The 24,404-nt window shown below is 45.8% G+C and overlaps 1 protein-coding gene across 6 annotated transcripts in view; it reads left to right on the top strand.

Annotated features, from left to right (window-relative positions):
* The first annotated feature begins 5,943 nt into the window (after window positions 1-5,943).
* Window positions 5,944-24,404, top strand: part of dpp9 (dipeptidyl-peptidase 9) — a 111,569-nt gene continuing 93,108 nt past the window's right edge. For 4 of the 6 annotated variants that reach the window (XM_038776658.1, XM_038776656.1, XM_038776659.1 and 1 more), the window contains exon 1: window positions 5,946-6,150. The gene's annotated coding sequence lies outside the window, so the exon portion shown is untranslated. Of the gene's footprint in view, window positions 6,151-24,404 lie in introns of all 6 variants that reach the window. The other 2 variants (XM_038776655.1, XM_038776657.1) reach the window with 2 other exon arrangements.

The following is a 24,404-nucleotide window of genomic DNA, read 5'->3' as shown; positions in this document are numbered from 1 at the left end:
TGTCCCCTTTCCCCACCCCCTGGCAGTTGTTCCTCATTGTTTTCTGTACTTAAGCCAATTTTAAAAATCTAAACTGACACTGGCCCTTGTATTCCACAGATCTGTTTTGTAAACCAGCCTTACGTGATACTTGCTCAACCACCTTCTTCAAATCCATGCAGACAACATCCATTGCATTTCCTTCATCAAACAAGCAAAAAATCCAGAATCATCTTACAGCACAAAAAGAGGTCATTCAGCTGGTTGTGTCTGCACCGGCTCTTAGAATGAGCAATTCACCCAGTGCCACTCCCCCATCTTCTCCCTTAACCCTGCACGTTCTTCCTTTTCAGATAATAATCAAATTCCCTCTTGAATCCCTCGATAGATCCTGCCTCTTAGGTAGTACATTCCAGATCTTAACCACTTGCTGTTTGAAAACGTTCTTCCTCGCCTCTTTTGGCAATTATCTCATCAAAATATGCTTAAGGAGCAGGATTAGGCCAATCAGGCCCCTGAGCCTGCTCCACCATTTAATAAAATCATGGCTGATCTGATAGTAACCTCAAATCTACATCCCCCCGCTAACCTATCACCCACTTGCTCATCAAGAATCTACCCGCTTCTTCCTGAAAAATATTCAAAGAATCTGCTTCCACCACCTCCTCAGGAGGAGAGTTCCAAAGATTCACTTCCCTCAGAAAAATAAATTCACCTCTTCTCCGTTTTAAATGGACGACCCTTTATTTTTAAATAGTAACACCTAGTTCTAGATCCTCCCACAAGAGGAAACATTCTTTCCACATCCACTCTGTCAAGACCCTTCAGGATCTTATATGTTTTAATCAAGTCGCCTCTTACTCTTCTAAACTCCAGTGAATACTAACATACCAATCAAACCTTTGGGCGGCACGGTGGCACAGTGGTTAGCACTGCTGCCTTACCTCGCCAGGGACCCACGTTTGATTCCGGGTGACTGTCTGTGTGTAGTTTGCACATACTCCCTGTGTCTGCGTGGGTTTCCTCCCACAGTCCAAAGATGTGCGGGTTAGGGGATTGGCCGTTCTGAATTGTCCCTTAGTGTCCAGATATATTCAGGTTAGGGAGTTGTGGGGATAGGGGCAGGGATTGGGCCGTGGTAGTGTGCTCTTTCAGAGGGTCGATGCAGAATCGATTGTGCTGATATGCTTGTAGATAATATTGCATGTACTCAGCATGGTGACCTCTACCAGCAGGTGGCCATGTATGTAGAAGTGTGACCTCCCACCAGCAGGTGGCGTCAGATATACACCAGGGCACATCCACCATCTTCACAAGTTGGTAACAAGTACATTTTTAAAAATAAATTTGGAGTGCCCAATTCATCTTTTCTAATTAAGGGGCAATTTAGCTTGGCCAATCCACCTACCATGTACATCTTTGGATTGTGGGGGCAAAACCCGCGCAAACACAGGGAGAATGTGTAAACTCCACACGGACAGTGCTCCAGAGCTGGGAACGAACCTGGGATCTCGGCACCATGTGGCAGCGGTGTGAACTACTGCGCCACAGTGCTGCCCAATGGTAAGATGAAATGAAATGAAATGAAAATCACTTATTGTCACGAGTAGGCTTCAATGAAGTTACTATGAAAAGCCCCTAGTCGCCACATTCCGCCGCCTGTTACGGGGAGGCTGTTACGGGCTGTTACATGAAGACAGTCGTGCATAGGGGTAGTTCCAGGGGAGTCTAAAGAAACCCTACGATAACTTGCTCTGTATCTGATCATAACCTTATCATGTGTACATTAATGAAAATCCTGGTTTGGACAAGTCACTAGCAGTTCTGTAGATTCCTTGTTAGATAATGAACACAAAACACAACATTGATGAGTTCATTGGCCTCCTTCTGTATTGTAGGGATTCTATGAACCTGCCCATTCTGGGATTAGCCTGGTAAACCTCATCTGAACTGCTTCAAATGCATTTACATTATTTCTTAGATATGGAGACCAACACTGTCACCTCTTCAATCTGTGCTCGGTGTTACTCGAGCCTTGTACCAATGGGAAGAGTTTTTTCCAATCTACTCTGCCCAGACTCCTCATGGTTTTGTATAACTCTATCAAACGCCCTCTCTTTTCCAAGGAAAATAGTCCCAACTTCTCAAATATAACTACGTTGCTGAAGTTCTTCATCTCTGGGACCATTTTCGTAAAACCTTTCTGCACTCATTTTTCTGCCTTCACATTGCTCCAATGGTGTGGTGGCCAGAACTGAATGCATACTCCTATGAATAAAGGCTGGGAAACTGTATGCTTTATTAACCGCACTTTCAACCTGTCCTTCCACCTTCAATGGCACAGGAGACAACCAGGTCCCCTGGGTTCTGGATCACCATTAGAATTGTATGCTTTGTTTTATATTGTCTCTCCATGTTATTCCTACCAAAATGAATCATTTCACATTTCTTGGCTTTGAATTTCATCTGCCACTTGTCTGTCCATTCCACCAGTCTGTCTATGTCCTTTTGAAGTCCTACACCATCCTTCCCACTGTTCACAATGCTTCCAAGTTTCTTTTCATCACAAATTTTGAAATTGTACCCTGTACACCAAAGTCTAGGTCATTAATATAGATCCCGAAGAACAAGGGTCCTCACACCAACTGCTGGGGAACTCCACTACAAATCCGCTCCAAAGATAGGCGGGTTAGGTAGATAGGCCATGATAGTGTCCAAAGACGTGCAGGGTTAAGTAGGTTTACAGGGTTATGCAAATAGGTTGGGCCTGTGGGGCTAGATAGGATGCTCTTTCAGAGGGTCAGTGCAGACTCGATGGACCGAATGGCCTCTTTCTGCACTGTCGAGATTCTATGGAAACCTTCCTCCAGTCCTTGAAATAACTATTCATGACTACTCTTGGTTTCCTGACACTCAGCCAATTTTGTATTCATGCTGCTTCTGTTCCTTTTATTCAATTAGGTCTACCTTTGCTCACAAGTCTGTTAAGGGATTTAGGAAATGCATTGCCCTCATCAATCCTCTGTTACCTTTCATGACCACTCGAGGCGCCAAAGCCTTTTCCAGGCAATGAAGTATTTTAAAATGCAGCCATGTAGGAAACACATCAGCCAATTTGTGCACAGCCAGCTCCCACAAACAGCAATGCAACAATGACCAGATCATTTGTATCAGTGATGTTGATTAAGAAATCATTATTGGCTAGGATACTGGGGCGAACTCCCAGGCTGTTGTTTGAAATAGTGTCATGAATCTTTTACCTCTATCTGAAAGGGAAGATAGAATGGTTTCATCATTCAAAGAGCAGTCCCTCCAAAAATACAACTCCTCATCATAGTTTGTTGCACTTAGATCCTGGACTTGGACTTGAACCCAGGACAGTAAGGAAACTGTGCCAGTGTGAGAAAGCAACACTGGTAGGGATGTCATGATTTGGATGTGAAGTCCCATGGGCATTATATGAAGAAGAACAAGGGAGTTCTCACAGTGTCCTGTCTGGTTTAGCTCAGTTGGCTAGACAGCTGGTTTTGTGATGCAGAGCGAGGCCAGCAGTGTGGATTCAATGCATGTACTGACAGAAATAATTCATGAAGGCCTGCTTTCTCAACCTTGCCTGAGGTGGGATGATCCTTGGGCTAAATCACCACCCTTCTATAGTCATATGGGAGAACAATAGTGATGTTACTGTACCTGGCTAATATGTATCTTGCAACTAAATCTAGTGATTTATTTTGTTACGATTTGCTGTGTGGCATGCTTCTATACTACAACAAGTGGCTGGATTTTGTTGGCAGTGAAGTGCTCTGATACATACTGGGTTCGGGACATTATATCAATCCAAATGATTTATTTTATGATTTATTTTATTATGTTTCTAAAGCCATGAACAGAGGCGGGAATGGAACCGGGTGGACTGGACAGTGTTTTTGGCCCCGTCGACCTTGCAAAGTCCTCCTTACTACCATCCTGTAGGTGTCAGGTAACCTGGAATCTTGTATTATGCATTTATTCTCCCCCAGCTATTGGGTTAGGAATGGGGGGATAGTATCTGTGGAGAGAGAAACAGATTGAACGTTTTGAATCTAAATGATCCTTCCAGTTCTGTAGAAGGATCACATGGACTCAAAATGCTAAACTCTGTTTCTTTCTCCACAAATGCTGCCAGATCTGCTGAGTTTATCCAACATTTTCTGTTTTTATTTCAGATTCCCAGTATTTTACTTTTATTACCCTCAAACAAACCTCATTCAAATTAGTTGAACACAATTTGCCTTCAAGCAAATCTGTCTGGCTTTCCTTAGTTAATCTACACGTGTCCAAGTATCTGTTATTTCTTTCTTAGTGCTTTCTCACCATTGAGGTTAAACTGACTGGCTTGCAGTTGCTGGGTATATCCTTACACCCTTCTTCAAAAATACATTTGCAGTTCTCCATTCCCCTGGCACCATTCCTATATTATAACCCAGTGTTTTTCAAAATTCTGCTCAGGGCTCATTTTACCAATCGGCCATCCTTCATGACCTACGCTGGCTGACCTTCGTGATCTACGCCGGCCAACCTCCGTGACCCACGCGGACCGGCCTTCATGATCGACGCCATCCGACTTTCGTGACCCACGCAGACCGGCCTTCGTGACCCACTGTGGCCGACCTTCGCACTCCACCATTTTGCTTACCTTTAATGTGGCAGGTGAGCCTGCTTGGTCCTCACGTGCTTTGTCATTCAATGTTACATTTCTGCTAAGGACTTCAGCTGATGAAGTAAGTTCCCACTGCATCCGTTAAAAAAGATCAAGAGGTCTGTCCTCGAACTTGCCATGCTTAGTCTTCAAATGCCTTTGAAATTTTGAGGGTTTTAATCTTTCATTTGCTCGCACGTCCCTATATATAACTCATGGGCTTCGCATCCTGATTTGCATCAGCACAATTAATAAACCTCAAGTAATCATATTTATACTGCTTTGTTCCTGATTTCAGCTTCTTCTTAATGGGTTGTTCAGCAGAGACTCTGGAGCACAGACCAGCACTGCTGGCAGCTACAAAATGGAGGAATTCCTCACGCGCCCAGAACACGTGACCTCAGTGTACAGGGCGCCTGACCTGCTATCTGCCACTTCTTCTGAAGAGAAACTCCATCGCTTTTTAAAAAGAATCTGCTCCTGGGTCAGTGAGCTGACGTCCGAAGGAGGGGGTCTGTCTCGCTGAGCTCTGGGTCTGATCACTGCTTCGGGGCTGCGCATGCATGGGATGCTTGGCATTCTGAAAGCCGATTGCCACGGGCATTTTTAAAAGCCTGTCCTGGCTGTTGGGCACTACTTCCCGCGATCGGGAATGCCGCGACCGATGGCCCCCGCGACTCTTCCCAACACCCGCCTTGAGTTTGAAAATGAGTGTTATAACCAATCCCCACACTAGATCCCTTAGTGCCCTCCATCTGATCCTGGTGACTGTTCACCTTTAAATGGAGCCTACCTTTCTAAATAGCTCAATATTAATTGCCGGTCCTGCTAGACCCGCCTCCACCAGAAAGGAGTCACTCTGTAATGAAATAGTAAATAAGCCAAAGTCTAATCATTTCAAGGCTCCCGAAGGTTTGCCGTCGGGCAGCGAGAGGCGCTTTGGAGTCCTCCGGACGGCGCCAGGCGCCGTGGGGTCCTCCAGGCGCTGGGAGGAGCTGTGCAGCTCCGTGGAGTTCTCCGGGCGACGCTGTGTGGTCTCCCGGGCGGCGGAGGGCGCTGTGGGGTCATCCAGACGGCGCGAGGATCTGTGGAGTCGCGGGGCGGCGCTGTGGAGCCCTCGAGAAGGCGGGAAGCGTTGTGGGGTCCTCCGGGCGGCGCTGTGGGGTCCTGGAGGCGACAGGATGTGCTGTGGGGTCCTCCGGGCGGTGGGAGGCACTGTGCGGGGTCCTCCAGGCGGCGTGAGACGCTGAGGAGTCCTCCGGGCGGCGTGAGGCGCTGTAGGGTCCTCCGGACGGCTGGAGGCGCTGCGGGGTCCTCCGGGCAGCGGGAGGCGCCTCCTCTCTGCGGGGTGAGGATGTTCCTGCGGCCGCGGCTGCCTTGTCGCGGGATGAAAGGCCGAGGTTCCGGCACTGTGGGTTACTGGAGCCGAGTCCTGCTGTGGGTTTGAATGAAGCCGGAGGAGGAACACGCGGTATTTCCTGAGTCTGTGGAAGGTGAGGCTGGGCTTGAGGGGAGTAGGGCAGAGGGCGAGGCTCTGGCGGCGGCGGCCTAGGCCCTGGTGCCGGTGTTCCTGAGACAATGAGTCAGGCCGATCCGGGGGATACAGCCGGTCCCTGGGGCTGGGAGTTGCGGAGGATTATCCCGGGAGCCCAGCTGGAGTGAATGGAGCTGGGCCCTGCCTCAGCTGCAGCCCCGTTGTCTCAGGCTCTGGAGCTGCGGTTCAATTGAACCGTGAATTGGTTGGGCCCCTGCGGCAGAGAGGGGGAGGGAAGGGCACTGCTCTGGGCTGAGCCGCTGATTGCTGGGGTGCGGGTTACTGACCCTGTCCATGCAGCTCCTGGGGTCCCCACTGTCTTCCCCTCTGTGAGCGGGGTGTGTGTGGGGGGCGGCCCTTCCCAGAGATTGAGCGGAGAGCTGGATCTCTCCCCCCCCCCCCCCCCCCCCCGATTTTAACAAACTCTTATATTTTCCTAGATTCTTAACGTTTTCCGCCCTTCCTCTCTTTTTGTTTTAGAATAATACATTGAATGCTTTATCAGCGTAACTTCAGCTACGAGATGCTTGCAACCGTCGCAATCCCTCGTTTGTAAATTAAGGGTGATGGTGTAATGAGTGAATGGTGTGGCACTGAGCAATGTGAAGTCAGAAGGCCCCAAGTGTGAGTGCACTTGCAGATTGCGAACATGAGTCACCATACAATTGTAGCTTGTTTCAGTGCCCAAGGGTTGAGGAGAGAAAATTAATACTCTTGATTTTTTTTGGAGAGGTATTGCGAATTACAGTTGTGATGAAGGATTGGGACAACACAACTAAATCCAATGGACCAATAGTCTCATCGGTCACTGCCTTAACCTTGCTCATGATCAAGGATTTGGAGAGGGTGGACCTGTGCTCATGATTACCTGCGGGATCTTTGTCACAGGGGTGGTGTTTAGCCTAATATCTTAAAACTTCTATCCTTACGTCGATCTATGTCAGTCACTGTTATTTCTACATCACCTTTAAAGTAGTGAAACGTCTCTAGAGTGCTTCACAGGAACACTGGCCGAGCCAAATAAAATATTAGGTCAGACTTCTAAAAAAATATATTCTTTCATGGAATATGGGCATTGTTGGCAAGACCAGAATTTGTTGCCCATCCTTAATTACCCTTGCTGCGAGATGCTTGCAACTTCTCGTTTGTGAATTAAGGGTGATGGTTTAATGAGTGAAATGGTGTGGCACTGAGCAATGTGAAGTCGGAAGGCCCCAAATGTGAGTAATTGCCCATGAACTGAGTAGTTTGCTGGACCCTTTCAGACAGCAGTTAAATGTCCACTAATTTGGTGTGGGTTTCTATTTGCGAACTGACCGGATACGAACGGAAAATTTACTTCCCTAAAGAACCTTAGCAAATGGGTTTTTACAGCAACTGATGATTTCATGGCAGTATTCTTGAGACTAGCTTTATATTTTAGACATTAATTGAGTGCATGGTGGAATTTGAACTCATGTCCTCCGTGTTAGCCTGGGCTTCTGAATTACTAATCCATGAACATTTCCACAATACCATCATCTCCCCTGACCAAGAGGTAGGTTTTAAGAACTGTCTTAAATAAGGAAAGCACGGTAGAAAAGTGGAGAAGCATAGGTTGGGATTTCCAGAGCTTGGGGCCGAGTCGAAAAAGGACAATCCTTTCATTTGCAATGTTTGCAAAATCTGTTCTGTGTATGATTCATATAAGTTTGGGACATCTTCAAATGTTAAGGTGTGTAAATATTTGCTGTACAGTCAATGTGTGTTGATTTTCCAGCTTGTGTAAAGGAAAGCAGCAGAAGTTAGTTGTGATAGATGGCAAATATTCCGGTGATGAGTTGGAGACATGGTCTATGCCTTATTGACATCAGTGTACAGATTGGCTTTTGGGTTTTCTGCCTTGTGCATCAATTTATTCTATTTATTATATTCTGAAACCTTTGAATTTGATAGCTTGGGTAAATTACACAGTAGACAGTCTTGTATGTTCATAAGGTATAGGAGCAGACTTAGGCTATTTGGCCCATCGAGTCTGCTCAATCATTCGATCATGACTGATCTCATCCTGGCCACCGTCCTGCCTGTTCTCCATAACCTTCAACCCATTATCAATTAAAAATCTGTCTAACTCTTCAAATTTACTCACTGTTCCAGCATCCGCCGCATTCTGGGGTAGCAAATTCCACAGATTCACAACCCTTTGGGAGAAGTAGTTTCTCCACAACTCAGTTTTAAATTTGCTACCTCTTATCCTATGACTACGACTTCTCATTCTAGAATGCCCCACAGAAGGAAGTATCCGCTCCACGTCTGCTTTATCCATACCTTTTGTCATCTTGTATACCTCAATTTCATCTCCCCTCATTCTTCTAAACTCTAGAGAATATCGGCCTAAACTATTCAATCTCTCTTCATATGAGAAACCCCATATCTCTGGAATCAATCTAGTGAACCTCCTTTGCACTGCCTCCGATGCCAATACATCCCTTCTCAAATAAGGTGGAATTTAGGATGGTTTCTTTTCCAGGGTCTATATCTCTCAGTTCTTTGACTGGAATTTATGCAGAGAATATCGGCCAGCATCCGGTTACTTGTATTGATCTAGTGAACAGATTGCCTTGTTAGCATGTCTGATAATTTAACTTTGAGTGATAAGCTATGTTTACTGCATTTTTTAGTCTGTTGGATGAATGTTGTGTCTGGAAGCACCAACTCCCTCCATTTCTGTCAATGTAAACTTTTTGAAACATTTACAACTACTGTACATTGCTTCACACAAAGTTTGTGTTGCAGAGAATTTGTACAGAGGAAGATGGATAGAGTTTGTTTTGTAGCAGTATGATCTATTGCTTGCATGTAAATACTGTTGTTATGGTCACAAGAGGCAGTGTGTAAATTAGTGCCGTTTGTTTATGGGGATCATTAGTATATCAGTGTCTAATTCCAGTTATGGATATAAAGGCAAGAGGTTGACTTGCGTATCAGCAATACTCATTTCCTTTGATTTAACCATTCAATTGCAGGAGGCAATTTGGTCCACTGTGCTGTAGTCAATGAGCTATCAACTCGCCCACTTCCTATCTTTGCATCATCTTTTATATTTTCAAATATGTACATATTTTCTCTTAAATTCTGTTTCAGCCTGAACAGTGATGTGGAATCCCCTTTCTAAACTATGGTGTCTCTCCACCTATCCCTCTCTGTAATCTTTTCATGCAAGACCCTTAAAGCCAATTTTCTTTTGTTGCAAACTCTACTACTATCCCCTCTTTCAGTCTGGCATCTGTTTTTTGTCTGGTTATGCTTTTGTGAAGCCCCTTGGCCTGTTTTCCTCCATGAAAGGTTGCTGTATAAATGCAAAGTGTTTAATTGGACCTGGGAGTGTTTGTATAATTGACAGCTGCTTGCTGCAATGGCTGATGAATACCCGCCCCATGGGGGGGCTAACATCCGAAAGCAGGAAAGGAGACAGCAGTGTAACTACAAACCTCAATGTTCTGCAGCTGCACTCCTGCCCCCTTGTATCACGGCCTTCGGGCAGCTGCTCTGCAGCAGCGGCATCAACTTCAGTGAGAAGCCAAGACCAAGAGAATAATTCCTTTAGTTTTCAGCTGTGGTTTAGTGGTATTAGTCAGAAGATTGAGGGTTCTGGGTTCAATTCCCACTTAGAAACCCGAGCACATAATCCAGACTGACATTCTCAGTGCTGCACTGTTGGAAAGTGCTGCCTTTTTTGGATGAGTCATCAAACCTTCTTCCTGGGGTGGCACTCAACTGGAATAGTGCAGAGGAGTTTTCTCTGATTTTTAAAAATTCATTTGTGGGATGTGGACCCCGCTGCCTGGGCCAGCATTTGTTGCCCATTCCTAATTGTCCTTGAACTGAGTGGATTGTACGGCCATTTCAGAATCACCCACATTGCTGGGGATCTAGAGTCACATGTAGGTCAGACCAGGTAAGGATGACAGATTTCCTTCCCTAAGTGACAATCGACTGGTTTAATTGTTTCATTAGACTTTTAATTTCAGATTTCGATTGAATTCTAATTTTGCCATTTGCTGCGATAGGATTCGAACCTGGCTCCCCAGAGCATTAGCCTTGGTCTCTGGATTACTAATCCAGCGAAAATGTCACTAAGGCACCTCTTTCCCATCAGATTAAGATTATCTGAATTATTATCCCGTTACTTTGTGTGATGCCTTACTGTATGAAAACTGGCTAATGCATATCCTACATTATAATATTGACTATACTTCAAACATCATTTGCGGATGTCCTGAGACTGAATTGCTATATAAATTTTGATTATTTTGGCAAATATATAAACATATTATGACCAAAGATTTGCCTGTTTGACCAATCTTTAGGTTTCCTCTCCAAATATCTCAATTTTTGGCTTGGTTCCGGTGTCTGACTATGCCCCTCTGAAGCAGCTTGAAATGCCCTTTCAAATTAAATATTTGGCTGGAAATATGGCTGGAAAGCTTTCCACGTTGCACCAGGTCCCTACCATTTCTTCATCTTTCAACAAACAGAGATAACCTTTTGAGTGGTAGCATTTTAATTGAGTCAGAAGATGCAGGGTTTGAATCCCACTCTAATCAACCGCAGTGAATGGTAACCAGAGCTCCAGCTCTGAATTCAGCGTGGTGCCCGTGTCCAGTGGGTGTAGGTCCCCTTGTGTATGGGTGTAAGAGCCCATAAAACCATCCTACCATATAGAATTGACTCTTTATAAAGTATCCCATGGAAGGGGGGTTAACATTGCGAAGGAAAGTGAGAAAGTGAAAGCAGCCAGTGGGGATTTCTTTTATTATTTACTCACAAAACCGTCCATAATTTTAAGAACTTATATTTGGTTCTTCTTGATCTTTACTTGAGTTTTTTAAAAAGTGTTCAGGTTTAATCTTTTTTTAACATAAATTTCAGGTACCCAATTAATTTTTTCCAATTAAGGAGCAATTTAGCATGGCCAATCCACCTACCCTGCACATCTTTGGGTTGTGGGGGTGAAACCCACACAAACACTGGGAGAATGTGAACACCCCACACGGAGAGTGACCCAGAGCCGAGATCAAACTTGGGACCTCGGTGCCATGAGGCAGCAGTGCTAACCACTGCGCCACGGTGCTGCCCACCGGTTTAATCTTTTTTTTCTGAGTTTTCCATACCAACATAGGAATTAAGCCACTGGCAGAACCACACACACTGCTTCAGTTTGTGCTTGTATAACTAATACATTACTTTGTTTTGCTATTCAATGCCTCTGTATAATAAATCATGACCCTAATTGTCTTTTGATAGCCTTTGCTTCATGTACGTTAGCATTTACGTGTGCAAGTGTCCGAATGTTCGAGTTTCCGTCTCCCTTCACCCTGTTCAGGATCTTAATATTTGGATAAACTTCCATTTAGTTATATCCTGAAATTAAGCTATATCTGCCTTCTGTGTGCTCGTACCATTAATCTGTAGTCTTCTAGATTTCTTATTCAGTTTGTCATGCCCCTGCCAGTTTTTGGTATTGTCCCTATGCCCATGTAACTCAGACCATTAAGTTCTGGTAGCACCCTCGTAAATCTCTTCTGCGCTCTTTCTAGTTTAACAATATCCTTCCTATAATAAGGGTAACCAGAATTGAACACAGTATTCCATATGTGGTCTTACCAATGTCTTGTACAACTTCAACAAGATGTCCCAACTCCTGCATTCAATATTCTGACCAATAAAACCGAGCATGTTAAATGCCGCCTTGACTATCCTGTCCATCTGCAACTCCACCTTCAAGGAGCTATGAACCTGTACCCCTAGATCTCTTTGTTCTGTAACTCTCCCCAACTCCCTACATTAACTGAGTAGGTTCTGCCCTAATTTGATCTACCAAAATGCATCACCTCACATTTATCCAAATTAAACTCCATCTGCCATTCATCGGCCCACTGGCCCAATTGGTTAAGAACCTGTTGCAATCTTGTATAACCTTCTTCACTATCCACTATGGCACCAATCTTGGTGTTATCTGAAAACTTACTAGCCATGCCTCCTACATTTTCATCCATGTCATTAATGTATATATATATATAACATATAATAGTGGACCCAGCACCAATCCCTGAGGCACACTGCTGGTCACAGGCCTCCAGTTTGAAAAACAACCCTCCACAACCACCTTTTGGCTTCGGTCGCCAAGCCAATTTTATATCCAATTGGGTACCTCGCTCTGGATTCCGTGAGATTTAAACTTTTGCAACAACCTATCATGCGGTACCTTGTCAAAAGGCCTTGCTAATGTCCATGCATACAGCGTCGACTGCACTGCCCTCATCTATCTTCTTGGTTACCCCTTCAGAAAACTCAATCAAATTTGTGAGACATGACTTGCCCCTTACAAAGCCATACTGACTTTCCCGAATTAGCCCTTGTCTGTCGAAATGCCTGTGGATCCTCTCCCTCCGAATAGCTTCTCACAATTTACTCACTACAGAAGTAAGGCTAACCAGTCTGTAGTTCCCAGGTTTATCCCTACAGCCCTTAAACAAGGGCACAACATTTGCTACCCTCCAATCTTCAGGCAATTCTCCTATGGATGTTGATGATTCAAATATCTCAACGTGGGGGCCGGCAATTTCCTCCCTAGCCTCCCACAATGTCCTGGGATACATTTCATCAGGTCCCTGGGATTTATCTATCTTTTTAAAAACTATTTTTATTCTCCTTTTTCACATTTTCTCCCAAATTTACACCCACCAACAATAATCAGTAACGAATGCAATGTCAATCCCCACGTCAACAACAATCCCATCCTCCCACCAAACCCCCAAACAGCAGCCCGCAAGGTAACATAAACAAATAACAATGAGGAAACCGGAAACGCCCATAGTCACCATTAATACATACAGTCCCCCTCCGCATGCCTCTCTCTCTCTCTCTCCCCCCCACAATGTTCGATGTAATTCAATTCTCGAAAGTGCATAATGAATAGCGCCCATGAATTGTGGAACCTCTCCATCCTTCCCCTCAGTTTCCCCTCGCCATGCCAGGGCACAGGGTGGCACCGTTTCTAACCCCGGCTGGTCCGACACCCCGAATGTGGCCTCCCGAGGGCCCAGGTCCAGTTTCACATGCACCACTTTAAAGATTACCCTAAAAACCACCTTCCTGTAATCCTCCGGCTTTGGACAGAATCAAAACATATGAACGTGGTTTGCCCCACCCCTAACGTTAACACGCATCTTCGACCCCCTCAAAGAGCCGGCTCATCCTTACCCTTGTGAGGTGTGCTCTATATATTGTATATCTTGTGTTGTCCTATTATGTATTTTCTTGAATTTTGTTTAGTTCCCTTTTCTTCCATGTACTGAATGATCTGTTGAGCTGCTTGCAGAAAAATACTTTTCACTGTACCTCGGTACACGTGACAATAAACAAATCCAATCCAGTATACCGCCTTCAGCTGTATCATTCCAAACTCGCACATGAGGTGAAGGCGTTCACCCTCTGGAGCACCTCACACCAGAAGCCCTCCACCCTACCCTCTCCCAACTCCTCCCCCCACTTTGCTTTGATCTCTTCCAGCAGTGCCTTCTCCTCTTTCAAAATAGCTCCTTCAACCGCCGACACTACCCCTTTCTCCAGTCCCCCTGTCGTAGGCATCTCCTCCAGCAATGTGGAGGCTGGCTTTACCGGGAAGCTCTGTATCTCCTTTCTGGCAAAATCTCGAACCTGCATGTATCTAAATATTTCCCCCTGCTCCAGCCCATACTTCGCTCTCAGTTCCTTCAATCCTGCAAAGTGAACCCCAAGAAACAAATCTTTGTGTACTAATTCTTTTTTCCTCCCATCTCTGAAAATTTCCATCCCACTTCCCTGGCTCAATCAAATCTGTGGTTCCCCTGAATTGGCATTTCCCTTGACTCTGCCCCAACCTGAAGTGCTGGTGAAACTGCCTCCAAATTCTCAATGAAGCTATTTCCACCGGACTCCCTGAGTATCTCCCTGGGGCTATCTGGAGCGGTGCTGTTGCTAGCGCCTTCAATCCTGACCCCCTACACAAACTCCTCCATTTTGACCCACTGGGAGTCAACCCCTTTGACCCAGCTCCGTACCTTCTCCACATTCACCGCCCAGTAATAATACATCAGGTTCGGAAGACCCAAAACCCCTGCCTGCCTTCCTCACTGTGGTAGCACCTTTCTAACTCTGGACACCTTCCCTCCCCATATGAACGAGGTAATCATCCCTTCAATCTCTCTTAAAAAATGTCTTTGCAGGAAAATTGGCAGGCATTGGAAAATAAACAGAAATCACGGCAACACCTTCATTTTACCCACCAGTGACAGAGGGAGACCATCCCACCTTGTCAGGTCCACTTTCACCCTCCCCACCAAACTAAAAATGTTGTACCTACGGACCCCCCCTCACCCCCAATCCCGAGCAACCTGCACCCCCAGGTATCTAAAGTAAGTCCCTGCCCTACGGAATGGCAGCCCCCCTGCCCCTGTTCCCAACCCCGGCCGAGACACCACAAAATATTCACTCTTGTCTAGATTTAATTTGTACCCCGTGAAAGACCCAAACACCCGAAGCAGCTCCAGTATTCACCCTATTGACACGCTCGGTTCCGACACGTATAACAACAAGTCACCCTATGCTCTATCCCCCCCACCCCTGCACTATCCCTTTCCATACCCGGAAACTTCTTATTGTGATGACCAACGGCTCAATCGCGAGTGCAAACTGCAGGGGGAACATAGGACATCCCAGCCTAGTCCCACGGTGGAGAGAAAAGTATTCTGAGCTGATGTTATTTGTGAGGTCACTCACCCTCGGCTCCTTATAGAGTAGCTTTTCCCAGTCCACAAATCGTGGTCCAATCCCAAACCGCTCCAGAACTGCCATCAAGTACCCCCATTTACCCAGTCAAACGCCTTCTCAGCTTCCAATGCCACAACCACCTCTGTTTTCTTCCCCTCCGCAGGTGCTATAACCACGTTCAATATCTTCCTAGTGTTCAAAAAGAACTGCCTCCCTCTCACAAACCCTGTCTGATCGTCACCTATCACCTTCGGGAGGCACTCCTCCAGCCAATATCTTCACCAATATCTTTGCGTCCGCGTTAAAGGTGATATGGGCCTATACGACCCACACTCCATCGGATCCTTATCTTTTGTAAGCACCAGGGAAATCGATGCCTGCCCCAAAGTTTGTGGTAACACCCCCTTTCCTCTCGCCGGCTCAAAAATCCCCACCATCAGCGGTACCAGCTTATCCTTGAATTTTTAAATAAAATTCTACTGGAAACCCATCCGGCCCTGCCACCTTCCCTGACTGCATCCTCCCAATTGCATCTTTTATCTCCTGTTCCACTATCGCTCCTTCTAATGCAGCCCTGTCCCCCTCCCCTAACCGTGGGAACTCCAACCCATCTAGAAATTCCTTCATCTCCCGGTCTCCCCCAGTTGGCTCTGACCTGTGCAACCTCTCATAGAATTCCTTAAAGACCTTGTTAATATGATCTGGAGCTACCACCAACTTCCCTGCCCTGTCCCGCACCCGGACAATTTCCCTTGCTGCCGCCTCCCTCCGGAGCTGACCCACCAACATACGTCCCGCCTTCTCTCCATGCTCGTAAACTGCAGCCCTTGCTCGCCTCAATTGGCATACCGGCTTCCTGGTAGATAGTCGGTCAAAGCTCACCTGTAGTTCCTTTCTCTTTCCCAACTTCGCTGGTCCCCATCTTCTGCATAACTCCTATCTACCTCCATCATCTCATCTATTACCCTCTGACGCTCCAACCTCTCCTCTTTGTCCACCCTAGCCTTAAATGAGATCACCTCACCCCTCACTACCAGCTTCAGAGCCTCCCAAACAACCGCCTTCGACACCTCACCCATGCAGTTGAATCCAACATATTCCTCGATTTCTTTTGCAATTTTGTCACAGAATCCTCAGTCCCCCCACATTCCCACATCTAATTTCCACCTCGGCCTCAGTACTACCCCCTTCTCCAGTACCATATCCATCCAATGCGGAACATGATCTGATGTTGCAATTGCCGAGCCCTTCCTCACCACAAAACCGATCCGCGAGTATACCTTATGGACTGCCGAGAAAAATGAGTACTCCCGCTCCCCTGGGTGCAGAAACCTCCATGGGCCACCCCTCCCATTTCCACCATTAGCCCACCCAACGTTTTCGCCCCCCGTGAGGGGAGCAGCGAACGTGGCCGTGACCTGTCCAACCTTGGCTCCTGCACCAAGTTCGAATCCCCCCCTGACTATCAGTTCATGTGAGTCCAAGTCGGGGATGGCCCCACACACCTTTGTGAATCCCACATTGTCCCAATTGGTATCATATAAACATACCAGCGCCACTAGCCTTCCCTCCAGCGCCCCTGTCACAATCACATATCTACCCCCTTGATGTGCAACCATCTTTTCCATCTGGAACCGTACCCTTTAGCTGACCATTACCGCTACCCCTCGAGCCCTTCCGTCAAATCCAGAGTTAAACACCTCGCTAACTCTGCCCTTTTTGAGTCTCACATTGTCACATTGTGTTCTTCACCCTCAAGTGAGTCTCCTGCAGCATTGCGACATCGGCCTTCAAACTTTTAAATGCGCAAGCACTCTTGACTGGACCTCGCAACCTCCTCACGTTCCACGTGACTATCCTAACTGGGGGTCTCTCATCAGCCCCACTTCTTATCCACCACCATCATACTACCGAGCCCTGCCCCTATCCATTATTAACATCAACCCCCCCCCTTCCGAATCTCCCCCCCCTTCCGAATCTCCCCCCCCTTCCGAATCTCCCCCCCCTTCCGAATCTCCCCCCCCTTCCGAATCTCCCCCCCCCCCCAGCACTTCCCCTCGAAAAAAAATACCCAGTATCGATTCTACCCCCCCCCTCCCCCCAACCACCACCTTGTAGGCCCATGGAAACCTGCTAACCAGGCTCCAATGTCCGCAGCCCTCCTCTCACCTACCTTCGTTCACTAGCCGACTTTAGTGAGCTAGCGCGAGTGACCCCCCAGGCATACCGTCCCCTCCTACCAAGTCCCAGAAGAAAAAGAAAAACAACCTAACCCATACAATTCAATAAAATAATATATTACCGTTACCAAAAGAAAATGCCAACCAAACCAATCAAAAGCCTAAACTCTATACCAATGTGAAGTGAAGTAAGTCACAATACAGGTTAATGAAAAGAAAGAAGTCTTACAACACCAGGTTAAAGTCCAACAGGTTTGTTTCAAACACGAGCTTTCGGAGCGCAGCTCCTTCCTCAGGTGAATGGAGAGGTATGTTCCAGAAACATTTATATAGACAAAGTCAGAGATTCTGGACAATGCTTGGAATGTGAGCATTTGCTGGTAATCAAATCATTACAGATCCAGGGAGAGGGATAATCACAGGTTAAAGAGGTGTGAATTGTCTCAAGCCAGAACAGTTGGTAGGATTTTGCAAGTCCAGGCCAGATGTTGGGGGGTGGATGTAATGCAACATGAATCCAAGATCCCTGTTGAGGCCGCACTCATGCGTGCGGAACTTAGCTATAAGTTTTTGCTCGGCAATTCTGCATTGTCGCGTGTCCAAGGCAGTCTTCAGGATCCAAACTGCAGTTGTTAATGGGAATATATTTCAATGCCTGATATCTTACTCAGCACTAAAGGAAAGAAACAACTTGCATTTACAGAGCACAACCCCTTGATTTCTCAAAAGATTTTACAACCATTGAGGTAATTTTGAAGTATAAATCGCGCTTGTAGTATAGGGGCCAATCACAGCGAGAAAGGGACAACAGGGCCATTCCCAGAATTAGAATGGACACAGACCTCTGGGGAGGTGTAATTGGCAGAGAGAGGTTTGGAATATCCTGCTGACAAAATGCCCAGAACTCGGCCTTGTTCTGTCGGAGAGGCAAGTACAAGGCCCTGTGCAACACCCTTGCTCCAAGCACTGGCATTTGCTCGACTGCTTCATCATCCGAGTGAGGGACTGCAAGGATGTGCATATCAACCACATGTAGCCCCAAAGCAGCGACTGTAACAGAAACAATGCTGCAGGAAAATCAATGCTGAGGCACTCAAAAGACCCTCATATTGGAGCCTTATTCAACCAGCACCTCACTGCCAAACTGGCGACTCCCAGAGACGCAGAGTGTCAACGGCGCCTGGTCTGCTCTCAAGGCTTCCACAAACATCACATGCAAAAAGACGGTCGGTCACTCGACCAGGAAATGCCAAGACTGGTACGAAGAGAACTAGCAGGATATTCAGGAGCTGATAAGTTGCAAACACAAGGCTTTTCTAAACCTGAAGCAACAATTCAACCCGTGCGTAAGAAAACAGCTCGATGGACGGCTGAAGGCTGAGGTCCAGAAACAAACTGTGACCTAAAGAACAGGTGGTGGGTGGTGAAAGAGCAGGACGCCCAGCAGTTAGCTGACATAACGTGTGTGGTTTCTTTAGTCCAGTCAAGAGTCTAAGTCCAGTCTATGGTCCAAGGCATCATCCCACTGCTGACCAAGAACAGAGAGGCAGTCAGCGCCTGCTGGAAGGAGCACTTCGGAGACCTCCTTAACAGATTCTGTCTTCAATGTGAGTGTCCTCGACTCCATCCTCAAGCATGCTATCCTTCACCATCTTAGTACAATCTCCTTCGGGGCAGCATGGTATCATAGTGGTGAACACTATGGCTTCACAACACCAGGGTCCCAGGTTCGATTCCCACTTGGGTCACTGTCTGTGTGGAGTCTGCACGTTCTCCCTGTGTTTCCTCCGAGTGCTCCGGTTTCCTCCCCAGTCCAAAGATGTGGAGCTTAAGTGGATTGGCCATGCAAAAATTCCCCTTGTTTGATGGGATTGCTGGGTTTCAGGGAAAGGGTGGAGGTGTTGGTTTAAGTGGGGTGCTCTTTCCAAGAGCCGGTGCAGACTCGATGGGCCGAACGGCCTCCTTCGGCACTGTAAATTTTATGAACTTCAACCTAGCATGAGGTAGAAAAGGCCATATGACAGCTAAAGATCAACCAAGCATCAGGAGCAGATGGTATCCCTGCCAAAGCACTAAATGTGTGAATACATTACCTCATTTCCCTTATCTGGAAGAGGGAGAACATGCCAGGAGATCTTGGATACACCGTAATTATGACTATCTTAAAGAAGGGTGACATCTCCCACTGCGGTAACTACAGAGGAATTTCCCTGCTGTTTGTCACAAGGAAGCGTGTGAAGAGCCCTCCTTAATCGCCTTCTCCCTGTGGCTGAAGAGCGCCTCACAGAGTCATAGTGCAGATTCTGCTCATTAAGGGGCACAACTGAATTGATCTTCACTGCACGGCAACTACAAAAATGCAGGGAACAGCACCAACCCTTGTACATCGCTGCTTTTGACTTCACAAAGGCTTTTAACACTGTCAGCCGCGAGGAATCATGGAGTGTCTTCCTCTGTTTTGACTTTGCCCAAAGGTTTGTCGTCATCCTCTGCCTGCTTCACAATGACATGCAGACTGATCCTGACCAGTGGATCCACCACAGACCCAATTCACGTTCGGACTGGGGTCAAGCAAGTCTGACATCGCACCAAAGCTAAAAGTGCAACATCCTCACTGACATTGAGAATCCCTTGCCCAAGACTGCCTGAAGTGCAGGAAAAGTAAGTGCATAGGAGCTGAGCACCTCTAGTTTAATCGCTAAGAGGAACAAATGTCAGAACCCGATATCCCACCCACCCTCTCCCCCAACCACTGTCTGCACCACCTGTGGTCCAGCCTGGAGGTTGCGCATTGGACTCTGTCACCTGGCCTCATTTTTAGTATGAAGCAAGCCATCCTTGACTGAGGAACTGCGTAAGAAGAAATAGAGGATGTGACATCCAGTGTGCACACAGGCAAGGTCGCTCAAACAGAACACAGTAAAGTCCAGATAATCTGGATTTAGTGATGGGTGTCCTGACCAAGTAACTGAGGAGAACTCCCCAGCTGTTGTACAAATAGGATTGTTCCATGGGAGATTTGTAACCGCCTGAGTGGGAAGGCAGGTCCTCAGTTTAATGTTTAATTTGAAAGACGTCACCTTTGACGTGGCGCATTCCCTCATTACTGCACTGGATTGTCAGCCTAGATTTTGTGCTTAGTCTTTGCAATGAACATTTGAATCTACAAAACTTTGGCTGAGTTGAGAGTGCTATCAGCTGAACCACAACTAAATAGTTTTGGGCTAGTCTGTTGAAAGTGACTGGTCTTTAAAGTGATGGGTCTGATAGTGCAGTTATTGTACTGGTGTGACAACTCCGAGATGGAGTTTATATCGCACCACGCCAAATTAAATTGAGTAAATCTTAGAATTTGTGGATGGCACCATGGAACCACTGCAATAACCCAACTGCCCTTCAAGAAGGAAGGCACCTGCCCAGTCTGGCCTCTACAACAAAAGTGGCCTACCAAATCATTCAGTTGTAAAAGCAATCGTTCAAGAAGGACTATCGCCAGCATATCTAGCTTTGAATTGGCAGTAATTGAAGCCTTGGCTGTGTTGCTCACAATCTGAAAACAAACAAAAACAGATTGCTGGATGCACTGTATTGGCTTGTAGTTTGAATTTATTGTATATCAAATGTGAGGCAGCCTTTCAAATGTTCTTTCGCTGAGCATATTTGCTTTTATTGGAGGGTAGAAGGATTACACAGCGTCAGTATTGCTGCTTGATGGCTTGTCAGGAGGAGTCCTAAAAATAGGAAGGAATCAACAGCAGGTCAATTTTCATTTCCTCCAGATAGAAGCTTTACCTCCTATGGGAGGTAAAGGTTGGAGTTCCAGCCTGGGGATCTCCATGTTGCACTGTCCTTTTTGCAATAATGTTTTTTATTTTAAGAGTAGACTCACGGACCCTGCTGTTAAGAGTCTTTGATGGTTATAGGCTGGTCTGTGTAATCTTTGTTCTAGTACTATTGCCCGCAGGGCTAGTCTGTTGAAAGTGACTGGTCTTTAAAGTGATGGGTCTGATAGTGCAGTTATTGTACTGGTGTGACAACTCCGAGATGGAGTTTATATCGCACTGTTAATTACTGTTCAGTAACTACTTGTGTCCATAGATAACTTGTTATGGTTGCTGTTGCAAAAGACACTGGGATGGGAGTGATTTGGTAAGTGTACTGTTATCAGATGTGAGTTTCTAGATTGAGAGCAACATTGGCAGAATCCCCTGAGCAGATTACGTGCCTGTCCTCTGGATTGTGTAGCATGTGAGATTTAAGGAGCAAGGGAGAACATTTAGCTTGCCGTTAATTAATATTACCTTTCGCTTGCATATATGTGGGGTGTATTGATTTTAAAATAGCAATTTCTTGCCTAAATTATTCACATGAAAGTATTATGTTTGATGTCTTCACAACCGAGAGTTTATTTGACCTTTCTGTATACAATTTTTTGTTTCCTCTAGCTTTTCTCAGAAGGGATGTCAGATACTCTGGAACCACCCATCTAATAATTTAGATTGGAACGTGTAGTAAATAATGTTAAAAGTTTAAAAAATAATTGTATGGATCCAAGTGAAAGCTAGTAAATTATTTGTAGCTGAATCGGCCATTAGAATCCTGTCTGATGGAGGAGACTTTGTTACCAAAACTGCTCGGTGCTTTGACTGCTAACCAGGATGTTTTCAACAACTTGCGCTTAATAGTGTTTAAAATTCTTTGTGGATCAATGAAAAATCAGTACAGGCGTCGCAGGAAGGGAGGGTCCAACATTGAAGAAATATGTTTGACAAAGGCATCTGCAAGGAAGGTGGAATGGTGGCAACAAGAATGATGGAGAAGTGATGCTGGGGGCAGGGATATGAAGCTGGATGCCACTGAAATAGGGTGCGAAAAGACTGGAAAGTTTCTAAAGTATGGGTAATCTTAAATCCAATTTGTTCAGCATGGAGAGCCAGTGGGGATTGGAGGGGATACATATCTGAGAGATCACGTGAGGACACATGATACAACATTTTGAATATTTTGTAAATAATTGCGGATTAAGGCAGTGGACAGCTCAGAAAAAATGTTGGAGAAGCAGAACCCTGAAAAATGGATTAGAGTGAAATTGGCGAAAGTTTGTACTCCTGTCAAATAAAGCTGGAAGGACAATTAGAGGGTGTTGTAACAGACCTTGGATTAATGGAAGAAATAGAACTGGGTGTACATGTGGAAGCTGATACTCATCCTGCAGATATTGCTTTAAGGTACATCATAATGGAAAGAAAATAATGCCACATCAGAGATTATTATTGGACAGCAGAGGAGAACCCATTGGAGTGTAGTCTGAGTACAACGTAGACTAGTGGGAATGGAATAAAGCAGTTAGTGGGAATGGAATAGAGCAATGCCACTTAGAGAAGTAGAGTGGTCAACAATGTGAAAGACGGCAAAGAGAAATGACAAACAGCGACAGTCGACGACAATATTGTTTGTAATGTCAATGCTGTCAGGTAATAAGCCAAGTTGAAGGGTTTGAAACAAGTGATGGGAATACTTCAGGATTGCCTGTCCCTCAGTCATTTGTGACAATGAATTCAGTTTTATTATATAGATGGCATGTGATATTTAAAAGGCAATATTTTCTTCTTGTGGTAGAAATGGGGTGAACTTGATTTTAATGCACAGTTCAAACTGCTTTCTGCTGCCCCGTTTTAGGGTGGGGGGGTTGGGATTTTCGTACCATTAGAAGCAAGTATAAGCCACATGGCCTTTCGAGCCTGCTACACCATTCAGTAAGATCATGTCTGATTTGATTTTGGCCTCCATTCCATTTTTCTGTCTACTCCCTGCAACCAAGGATCCTACACTTCAAGAATCTATATCACAGTGTAGAATATATGCAATGACCCGGCCTCCACAGCTCTCTGGAAATGAGAATTTCAAAGAACCACCCCTACAGCACAGAAGGAGGCCATTTGACCCATCGCCGACCCTTCGGCCCACTCCTCTGCCCCATCCCCACAATCCCGTAATATGCACAACTTTGGACATTAAGGGGAAATTTAGCATGGCCAGTCCACCTAACCTGTGCATCTTTGGATGGAGCACCTGGAGAAAACCCACGCAGACACGAGGAGAATGTTCCAACTTTTCATCCACCCACTATTTTTCTTACCTCCCCCACCACTGAAGTGCTGAGTCTTGTTCTGGTACACTGTTGGAGGTGCTGATAACCTACGGCATATTATTCCGTTGATTGGTTATATGTGAGCTAGCCGGTTAGCTTTATGGGGTTTTTCACCACACGGGCATCAGAAATAACCCAGCCCCAGACATTGCACACATTCCATTATAAAGCCAGGTACTAGACTGATGCTCTATTTGCCCCCCAATCCGGGGGTAACGCAGATTGGAACACTGCTACTGTTATTTTTGTCAACGGATCAGGGAAAGTTTGTAACTTCCTGCTCCTTGCGGATTTCAGGTTTGGGGCGGAGGGTAGAGGGTGGAATTTTTAAAATTAATTTGATCTGATTAAAAGTGCATTGCCCCACACAAGGTTTTATGTACTGGTTATTAGAACGCAACACGAGATAGGGGCAGGAGTAGACCATATGGCCCCACGAGTCTGCTCCGCCATTCAATACAATCATGGTAGATATCTGGTTGCAACCCCACTTTCCTGCTTGTTACTCGGACCCCTTAATTCCCTGAACAAGAATACAAGAGTATTTGCTGAATTAAATTGTAAGTTTTCAATGCATATCTCCATACATGTTACTTCAGGTGAAGCAATCACAGGATAATACAAACTTTATAAATCACACCATGTTTAAATCTGTACTGCTGAGCGATTTCTAGTGTGCGTGCCCAAGAGTTATTCTGTTCCTTAGTGTACAATTTATGGAGATCTGTAGCAGTTTGTATTTCTGTCTGTCTCAGCCTTGTACCCCCTCACCCGCTCTCACCCTCTCAACATGGCTCAGTTCTATATCCTGTGAAACAACTTGTGTACCATGTTGATTAAGTTTAGCTTGAAGAATGTCGGATTTCTGTGAACAGTTTTAACTGAGAAAGCAGCCACACACACCTGCTAGTTAGGACCATAAAACACATTTGTAGATACAGAACTCTGAATTCCTGGAAAAGGTCAAATTCCAAGGATTTGTGAGCCAGAAACTGGTATTTTGAGGTGTGGGTCAGCAGGCAATGTTCCCATTGAAATTCTGGACTTTGAGCAAACTAGTACTCTGGCTGGGTGGTGATTTCAATCTTG

Source organism: Scyliorhinus canicula, chromosome 18, assembly GCF_902713615.1.
Source record: "Scyliorhinus canicula chromosome 18, sScyCan1.1, whole genome shotgun sequence".
Taxonomy (NCBI): domain Eukaryota; kingdom Metazoa; phylum Chordata; class Chondrichthyes; order Carcharhiniformes; family Scyliorhinidae; genus Scyliorhinus; species Scyliorhinus canicula.
The sequence above is the reverse complement of the archived record's forward strand: the minus strand, read 5'-3'. Positions and strand labels throughout refer to the sequence as shown.